This window comes from Ranitomeya imitator, chromosome 7 (genome assembly GCF_032444005.1).
Source record: "Ranitomeya imitator isolate aRanImi1 chromosome 7, aRanImi1.pri, whole genome shotgun sequence".
NCBI lineage: Eukaryota > Metazoa > Chordata > Amphibia > Anura > Dendrobatidae > Ranitomeya > Ranitomeya imitator.
In genome coordinates this window covers 208,891,274-208,899,442 of record NC_091288.1, presented here as the reverse complement: position 1 = coordinate 208,899,442, position 8,169 = coordinate 208,891,274, and the positions used below count along the sequence as shown (strand labels likewise).

General features: G+C 42.9%; 1 non-coding gene across 1 annotated transcript; it reads right to left on the bottom strand.

Annotated features, from left to right (window-relative positions):
* Nucleotides 1-7,168: 7,168 nt before the first annotated feature.
* TRNAV-UAC (transfer RNA valine (anticodon UAC)) lies at nucleotides 7,169-7,241 on the bottom strand. The gene has a single exon. It is a non-coding gene; the product is annotated as a tRNA-Val (tRNA).
* Nucleotides 7,242-8,169: the final 928 nt, after the last annotated feature.

The window sequence follows — 8,169 nt, the reverse complement described above, 5'->3', positions numbered from 1 at the left end:
TTTTTTTTTTGCACATGGTTTAGGTCCAGCTGACATTCGACGAAAGCCGGCGTCTTTGCGCTCCAGTAGCTGCCCGTTATAGGCTACGGTCTTTAACTAAAGAGTTAAAGGGATTATTCACCATCTTCATAAATGAATATTTTCGGATAGAGCTTGTACAATGGAGCGATTTCGCAATTTACTGCATGTTAAAATTCGCAGGCGTTCTCGAGATATTAACATTTTTCTTTTGTTTCCAGCTCGTTGCCTTGGAGACCGACCACCGCTGCTAGACAGGAGAACATGCGCAGCGCTTGCGAGATGTTTTCTATTGAGCTTGTAAGAGCTGCTCTGAAGCTGGCCGGGATCACTGGAGTGCTCGGTGACTTCCTAATCTTATCCAGCTTCAATACGGTGGTTTATAGGCTAGACAGCGGCGGTCGGTCTCCTAGGCAACGAGCTGTAAACAAAAGAAAAAGTGTTAATATCTTGAGAACGGCTGCAAATTTTTACAAGCGGTAAATTGCAAAAGTGCTTGTTTTTACATGTACTTTCCGAAAATATCATCTATGAAGATGAGTTAAAAAAACACTTTAAAAGACAACACATTGGTTGTAACCTGCAACCGATACAGAGGATTAAAAATGGAGTGGTGACCCCACTCTCATCAACTATCATGGATACTCAAGATTTCTTCTGCAGAGGCAAATATGTGATCAAGCTGGAATTATTAATATATTGTATTGATTAAAGCACATAAACAGCTTCGGGGCAATTGTTTTATACTTAAATTCATGTACTTTTGGCTAAAAAAATCATCTTTGTAATTTGTTTTTTTTTTATACGCTTTGTCGTCTATAATCTCTGTGTTGCACCTTCTATTTCCGGCTGAAGAGTGAGTTAACTGAGAATCCATTAGTAAGCTCGAGTTCATAAACTCTTCCCTTTGTTCTCTTTGCTCTTTTTTTTTTTTTTTGCTCCTCTCAGATAATTTATGACCACAAAGTTCAACTCAGCATTTATTTGGGGTCATTTTATTGGTTGAGAGCATCTCAGAAAAACAAAGATGATTCGTTAGAAACTCTCTTGTCGGAAGGAGCTCGCTGACAGATTCCCAGTTAGCTCATTCTGCAAAAAACGCAATAGTGGCTATAAAAATTATTTTTTGCCCCCAAAATATATTCATTTAAAGAAAATTAAATGACTTTCCCCCCCGAAGGTGTTTGTGCCCTTTAAATAAATAAAGTGCAATCAGCAGGAATAAAGGGGCAGAGATCTGAGCTCGGATTGTAATCACAGACGGCTAAGTATCTGCGTGCGTTTCCCACCGTAGAGTCCCACTAAACACTTATGGGGGCTCTGGGACCCTGACTTCCTCTGCTAACATGCAGCATTCCCACTCAAGTCTAGTCACTCGTCTTTTTTTTTTACTAATGAGAAAATCAGAATTCAAGGACGAGTCTCCGCCGGTCTGCGAGATCTTTTTTTTTGTTGTCATTTTTTTCATATTTTCGAGACCCCACCGGCGTCATCCCAAATATTCATCATATGCATTTCATGAGAGGTTTGTAAAGAGGCTTCTTATTGATCCGCCACCAATGACGGGAGGATATCTCACCATACATTGGTGTCAAGGAGACCTTTGCCAAATTGGACCCTTGGATCCAGTTCTTCCCTACTTTCCAATAACACAAAGTTTTTTTGAGTTTCAACTTTGAGATCTTCTTGACCCCCTAGTTCCCGAAAAAAAAAACTCCTGCAGTTCAGTCCCATTCAAAAAGTTTTCATAGTTGAAATATTGTTCGGTTTCCATCTTGAGGACCAGAACTTGGAACTCTGACCGGTGCATGAAGGTCTGAAGAAAAGACCAGAGAACTAAGAGTTTGCAACTTTTCGGAAGAAAGTTTGTGGAACAGGTCAAAACTTTTTTGGTGATTGAATGGTTCAGAGGTTCATTTTCAAGGGCCACAACAAAGGTTCATAGTGTTCATTTCCAAACTTAAGGACTTGAACTTGGAGCTCAAAGGTCCTACAAGGTTCACGAGGGTCTCAAGAAAGGATTGGAGAACCTCATTCGAGGTCCACAAAAAGTGTTCATAGTATTGATCAGTTTCCAAACTTGAGGGCCTTAACCTGGAGCTCAGAGGGTTTCACAGGTGCATTAAGGTCTGAAGAAAGGATTGGAGAACCTCACCAAGATTTGAAAGCTTTTTGGAAGAAACTTTGTGGAATTTATATAAGTATATCAAAGGTTTTTGGCCATTTAATGGTTCACATGCTCCAATTCAAGGTCCACAAAAAGTGTTCATATTATTGTTCAGTTTCCAAACTTGAAGGCCTTAACCTGGAGTTCAGAAGGTTTGACAGGTGCATTAAGGTCTGAAGGAAGGATTGGAGATCCCCACCAATGTTTTGCAACTTTTTGAAAGAAACTTTGTGGAATATATCAAAACTTTTTCTTTGTCAATGAATGGTCCAGGTGCTCCAATTAAAGGGCCACAAAAATAGTATATAGTGTTGTTCAATTTCCAAACTTGAGGACCTGATTGTGAAGCTGTGACAGGTGCATGAAGGTCTGAAGAAAGAACTGGAGAACTGTACCAAGATTTTATAACTTTTAGGAGAAAATTTGTGAAACAGGTTAAAATTGTTTGGCCATTGAATGGTCCAAAGTTTCCCTTTGAAGGACCACAAAAATAAGGTTCAAAGTTTTGTTCAATTTTGAAACTTGAAAGCTTGAACCTGAAGCTCATAGGTCCTGTGTGGTGCATGAAGGTCTGAAGAAAGGATTGGAGAACTGCACCAAGATTTGGAATTTTTGGGAGAAACTTTATGAAATATATCAAAACCTTTTGCTGATTGAATGGTTCAGATATCCCAATTAAAGGACGACAAAGTGTTCATAGTATTGAGGGCCTGAACCTGGAGCTCAAATGGTCTGACAGGTGCATTAAGGTCTGAAGAACGGACTGGAGAACCGCACCGAGATTTTGCAACTCTTTGGAAAAAGCTTTGTGTAACAGGTCTAACCTGATATGCTTGGATATTGAGCTTATGGATCATATGGAGTCTCTTAGGCTTCTCATACAAGGTGAGATATCTCTACACCACCTGCTCATCGGGCAAGGAGTGTCCAATACCTCCAGAAACAAGAAATCCTTTCGATCGTCCGATCTTGGCAGCTCGTCTTTTGTGCAGCTCATCTGGCAAGGAGTGTCCAATACCTCCGGAAACAAGAAATCCTTTTGATCGTCCGATCTTGGCAGCTAATCATTCGTAGAGCGTTGCAACAATGTATCAGCTGAAATCTTGACCCATGTCCATGTTCCATCCAAGAAGCCACCACCTCGGAAACAAGAAATCCTTTTGATCGTCCGATCTTGGCAGCTCGTCTTTTGTGCAGCGGTGCAACAATGTATCAGCTGAAATCTTGACCCATGTCCATGTTCCATCCAAGAAGCCACACCACCTCTGGAAACAAGAAATCCTTTCTATCATCCGATCTTGGCAGCTAATCATTCGTAGAGCGTTGCAACAATGTATCAGCTGAAATCTTGACCCATATCCATGTTCCATCCAAGAAGCCACTGTCTCGGAAACAAGAAATCCTTTCGATCATCCGATCTTGGCAGCTCGTCTTTTGTGCAGTGGTGCAACAATGTATCAGCTGAAATCTTGACCCATGTCCATGCTCCATCCAAGAAGCCACACCACCTCTGGAAACAAGAAATCCTTTCTATCATCTGATCGTGGCAGCTCGTCATTCGTAGAGCAGTGCAACAATGTATCAGCTGAAATCTTGACCCATGTCCATGCTCCATCCAAGAAGCGATCTTGGCAGCTCGTCTTTCGTGCATCGGTGCAACAATGTATCAGCTGAAATCTTGACCCATGTCCATGTTCCATCCAAGAAGCCACCACCTCGGAAACAAGAAATCCTTTCTATTGTCTGATCTTGGCAGCTCGTCATTCATAGAGCGGTGCAACAATGTATCAGCTGAAATCTTGACCCATATCCATGTTCCATCCAAGAAGCCACCACCTTGGAAACAAGAAATCCTTTCTATCGTCTAAGCTTGGCAGCTCATCATTCGTAGAGCGGTGCAACAATGTATCAGCTGAAATCTTGACCCATGTCCATGTTCCATCCAAGAAGCCACCACCTCGGAAACAAGAAATCCTTTTGATCGTCCGATCTTGGCAGCTCGTCTTTTGTGCAGCGGTGCAACCATGTATCAGCTGAAATCTTGACCCATGGCCATGTTCCATCCAAGAAGCCACCACCTCAGAAACAAGAAATCCTTTTGATCGTCACCACCTCTGGAAACAAGAAATCCTTTCTATCGTCTGATCTTGGCAGCTCGTCATTCGTAGAGCGTTGCAACAATGTATCAGCTGAAATCTTGACCCATGTCCATGTTCCACCCAAGAAGCCACCACCTCGGAAACAAGAAATCCTTTTGATAGTCACCACCTCTGGAAACAAGAAATCCTTTCTATTGTCTTATCTTGGCAGCTCGTCATTCGTAGAGCGATGCAACAATGTATCAGCTGAAATCTTGACCCATGTCCATGTTCCATCCAAGAAGCCACCACCTCCGTGGATCATTGTCAACATAGGGACCAAGACCATGGGAACCCGGAAGGGTTTTTAAGCCGGGAGCAGGGCATTTCCTATCTCCCCCCTGACACACACTACTTGTAATAAGTTTTATGATGCAATATGTAATAATGGCGAGCACTGGGCATTCATGTGCTGCGCCGAACAAACATTATCCAGATGTTTTGTCACATTCCTGCGGGAACGGTTCATACCTGCAACAACTCTGCATTTCTGCTCCACGCCTGGCTGCTAATGAAGGGAGACAAGGGTGATGCAGACAGGCCCAGCACAGCCGCATAACCACGCTTTAGGGGGATGATATTTAGTATCAGTTCGGAGGGCGCTTAATAATGGCGCTGGCTACGGGCCAAATGTGCAAATCCAAGACAACTCCCATTACAAGTGACGGCTGATGGTAGGAGATGAAATGTCGCTCTTGAGAGACACACAATACCTATAAACCCAAATAATAAAGACATCGGGCAACATTTATGAAATCTGTCACCTATGAAAGCATATGGAACAGGAATTCCTAGGAGTACTTGACTCCATTTTTCCATTGGGGATGTGATAAATTTACCGCGTTTCAATGAATGTTTCCAGGAACTTTGCTGGAAAAGAAAAATCAAAAATATCTAAAAAAAATTAATTAACGAAGAAGTTTCTATGTTCGGGACCATGATCCTTAGCTTATAAAACGCTCTGGAGGACCCGGATGTCGTAAATTAGTGCAACAGCCTATTGAGTTCAATAGTAATACCTGATGTCCCCTGCAAGGGCACTGCAGGGAAACTGAGCACTTGGTGATGGGTTCTCCCAGATATTTTACTGGTTCTTGGGATTTTAGCATCTGACTACCTAATCATTTGGGGATGCTAACTGAATGAGATCGCCCAAACCCTCAAAACCGAGGAGCTGATGTGGTGACCCTATTTTCTAATCTCAATATACCCCTTTAAAGCTTTCTTCCCTTGTTTTAAAAGTTATCAGTTATCTAAAGGATCTGATCACTGGGATCCCAAGAACTGGTCTCTGAAATGCCCTGTTGGAATGGTATGGGATACAGCACTTGGCTTTTTCCAGCAATCTCATAAAGAATGGGGCATTCCTACAGAATATTTCCAAGCCTGATTCTCAGAAAGAGAGGGGTCTGATCCCTGGGACCATCATCGATCCCGAGAATGGGGGTCTGAAATTCCCTGTTGGAATGGTGTGGGATTCAGTGCTTGGCTCTTTCCAGAAGTCCCATAGAAAATGGGGCATTTCCACAGATTATTTTGAGTCCGATCCTCAGAAAAAGTGAGGTCTGATTCTTGGGACCATCATCGATCCCAAGGACTGGTCTCTAAAATGCCCCATTGTAATGGTATGGGATGCAGTGCTCTGTCCCTCCCAGCAATCCCATAGAAAATGGGCCATTCCTACAGAGTGTTCGATCCTCAGAAAGAGTGGGACCATCACTAAACCCAAGAAAAGGGCTCTGAAATGCCTCGGTGTAATGGTATGGGACACAGTACTTGGCTTCTTCCAGAAGTCCCATGGAAAATGGGCCATTCCTAAAGAGCATTTTTGAGCATGATCCTCAGAAAGAGTGGGGTCTGACCTTTGGGACCATCACCGATTCTAACAAAAGGGCTCTGAAATGCCTCGTTGGAATGGTATGTGATCCAGTGCTTGGCTCTTTCCAGAAGTCCCATGGAAAATGGGCCATTCCTACAGAGCATTTTTGAGCATGATCCTCAGAAAGAGTGGGGTCTGACCTTTGGGACCATCACCGATTCCAACAAAAGGGCTCTGAAATGCCTCGTTGGAATGGTATGTGATCCAGTGCTTGGCTCTTTCCAGAAGTCCCATGGAAAATGGGCCATTCCTACAGAGCATTTTTGAGCATGATCCTCAGAAAGAGTGGGGTCTGACCTTTGGGACCATCACCGAATCTAACAAAAGGGCTCTGAAATGCCTCGTTGGAATGGTATGGGATACAGTACTTGGTTTCTTCCAGAAGTCCCATGGAAAATGGGCCATTCCTACAGAGCATTTTTGAGCATGATCCTCAGAAAGAGAGGGGTCTGACCATTGGGACCATCACCGAATCTAACAAAAGGGCTCTGAAATGCCTCGTTGGAATGGTATGGGATACAGTACTTGGTTTCTTCCAGAAGTCCCATGGAAAATGGGGCATTCCTACAGAGCATTTTTGAGCATGATCCTCAGAAAGAGAGGGGTCTGACCCTTGGGGACCATCACCGAACCCAAGAACTTGTCTCTAAAATGCCCCATTGGAACAGTATGGGATACAACGCTCGTCGGAGCAATCAGACCCATTCCTGATCCTTTCGATAGGTGATAACTTTTGAGGCTGGGAAAATCCTTTTAAGGCTGTAATGCCTGATGTCAACACGCGGAGAGCGAGCAGTAAAACACAGTGGTGTAATTAGTCGCGGACTGTAGGTGTTGTCACGTCTTGCCTCACTGTGTGCACACCTTTACAAGTCTCTCAGGTTTTAATTAATTAGGCAAAATAATGAGCAAATCAGATAATTATATGGAATTAAATTAAATTTTTGGAAACAAAAAAATATCACCTGGTTTCACTGGGGATCGAACCCAGGACCTTCTGCGTGTAAAGCAGACGTGATAACCACTACACTATGAAACCTGACTGGCAGGTGTGCCCGGCCGGCCTCCTCACCAATTAACCCTTCATACACAAAGCCATACGAGACAAAGAAAAAAATATAAAATTATTATTTCAGGGGTTGGAGGTTTATCAAATTTTTAGATTTTTGGAATAAAATTGAAATTAAAAATTTAATTAAAAAAAAAATGTCATCTCCGAGAAGCCGACAAACCCATATAGAGAGTGCAAACTCAGCAGATACCTGGGCCCTGGTGTCCTTGAGGTCCATCTGACACATGAGTAACCAGTAGGGGATGGGGGTTGTAGGGGCAAAAGTGCCCTGGGGGGTTTGTAATTACACCCCGGCTAGCCCCATTTACTATTCACCCTAAACTTTGCTAAATGTGATCTTTATTTGTAGAAATGGCACCTCTTTTGTCTGTAGGCAATGTCTGGTATTGCAGCTGTAATTTACTTAAATGAAGCCGAAATGCAATACCAAATGCAGCCTGTGGACAAAGGTGGCGCTGTTTCTGAGGGAAAAAAGTTAACCCCATTTTTTTCTTAATTTGTACAAGCCTTTTACTAAAGCATATTAATTAGACCATCTATTTATAAATGGTGGACATCCAGTCAGGCTTACGCATGACAACTGCATCTACAAAGGGGGACATCGGACTCACATTTTTGTGCCACGGATCAAACATTTATCACCTATGCAGAAGATAGATGAAACATGTCGGTGGAACATTCCCTTTAAAGGGGTTGTTTAATAAACAATATTTATCCCCTATCCCATAGGATAAATAATAAATGTATAATTGTGGGGGTCCAACTGCTGGGAATCCTAATAATTCAGGAGGCTCAAAGTTCCATTTGAATAAAGCTTTACTGAGCATGTGCGACCGAGATAACAGAGCTGTGGTCGCACATGCTCAATGATGCGTCATTACACAGAGGGCGTGAG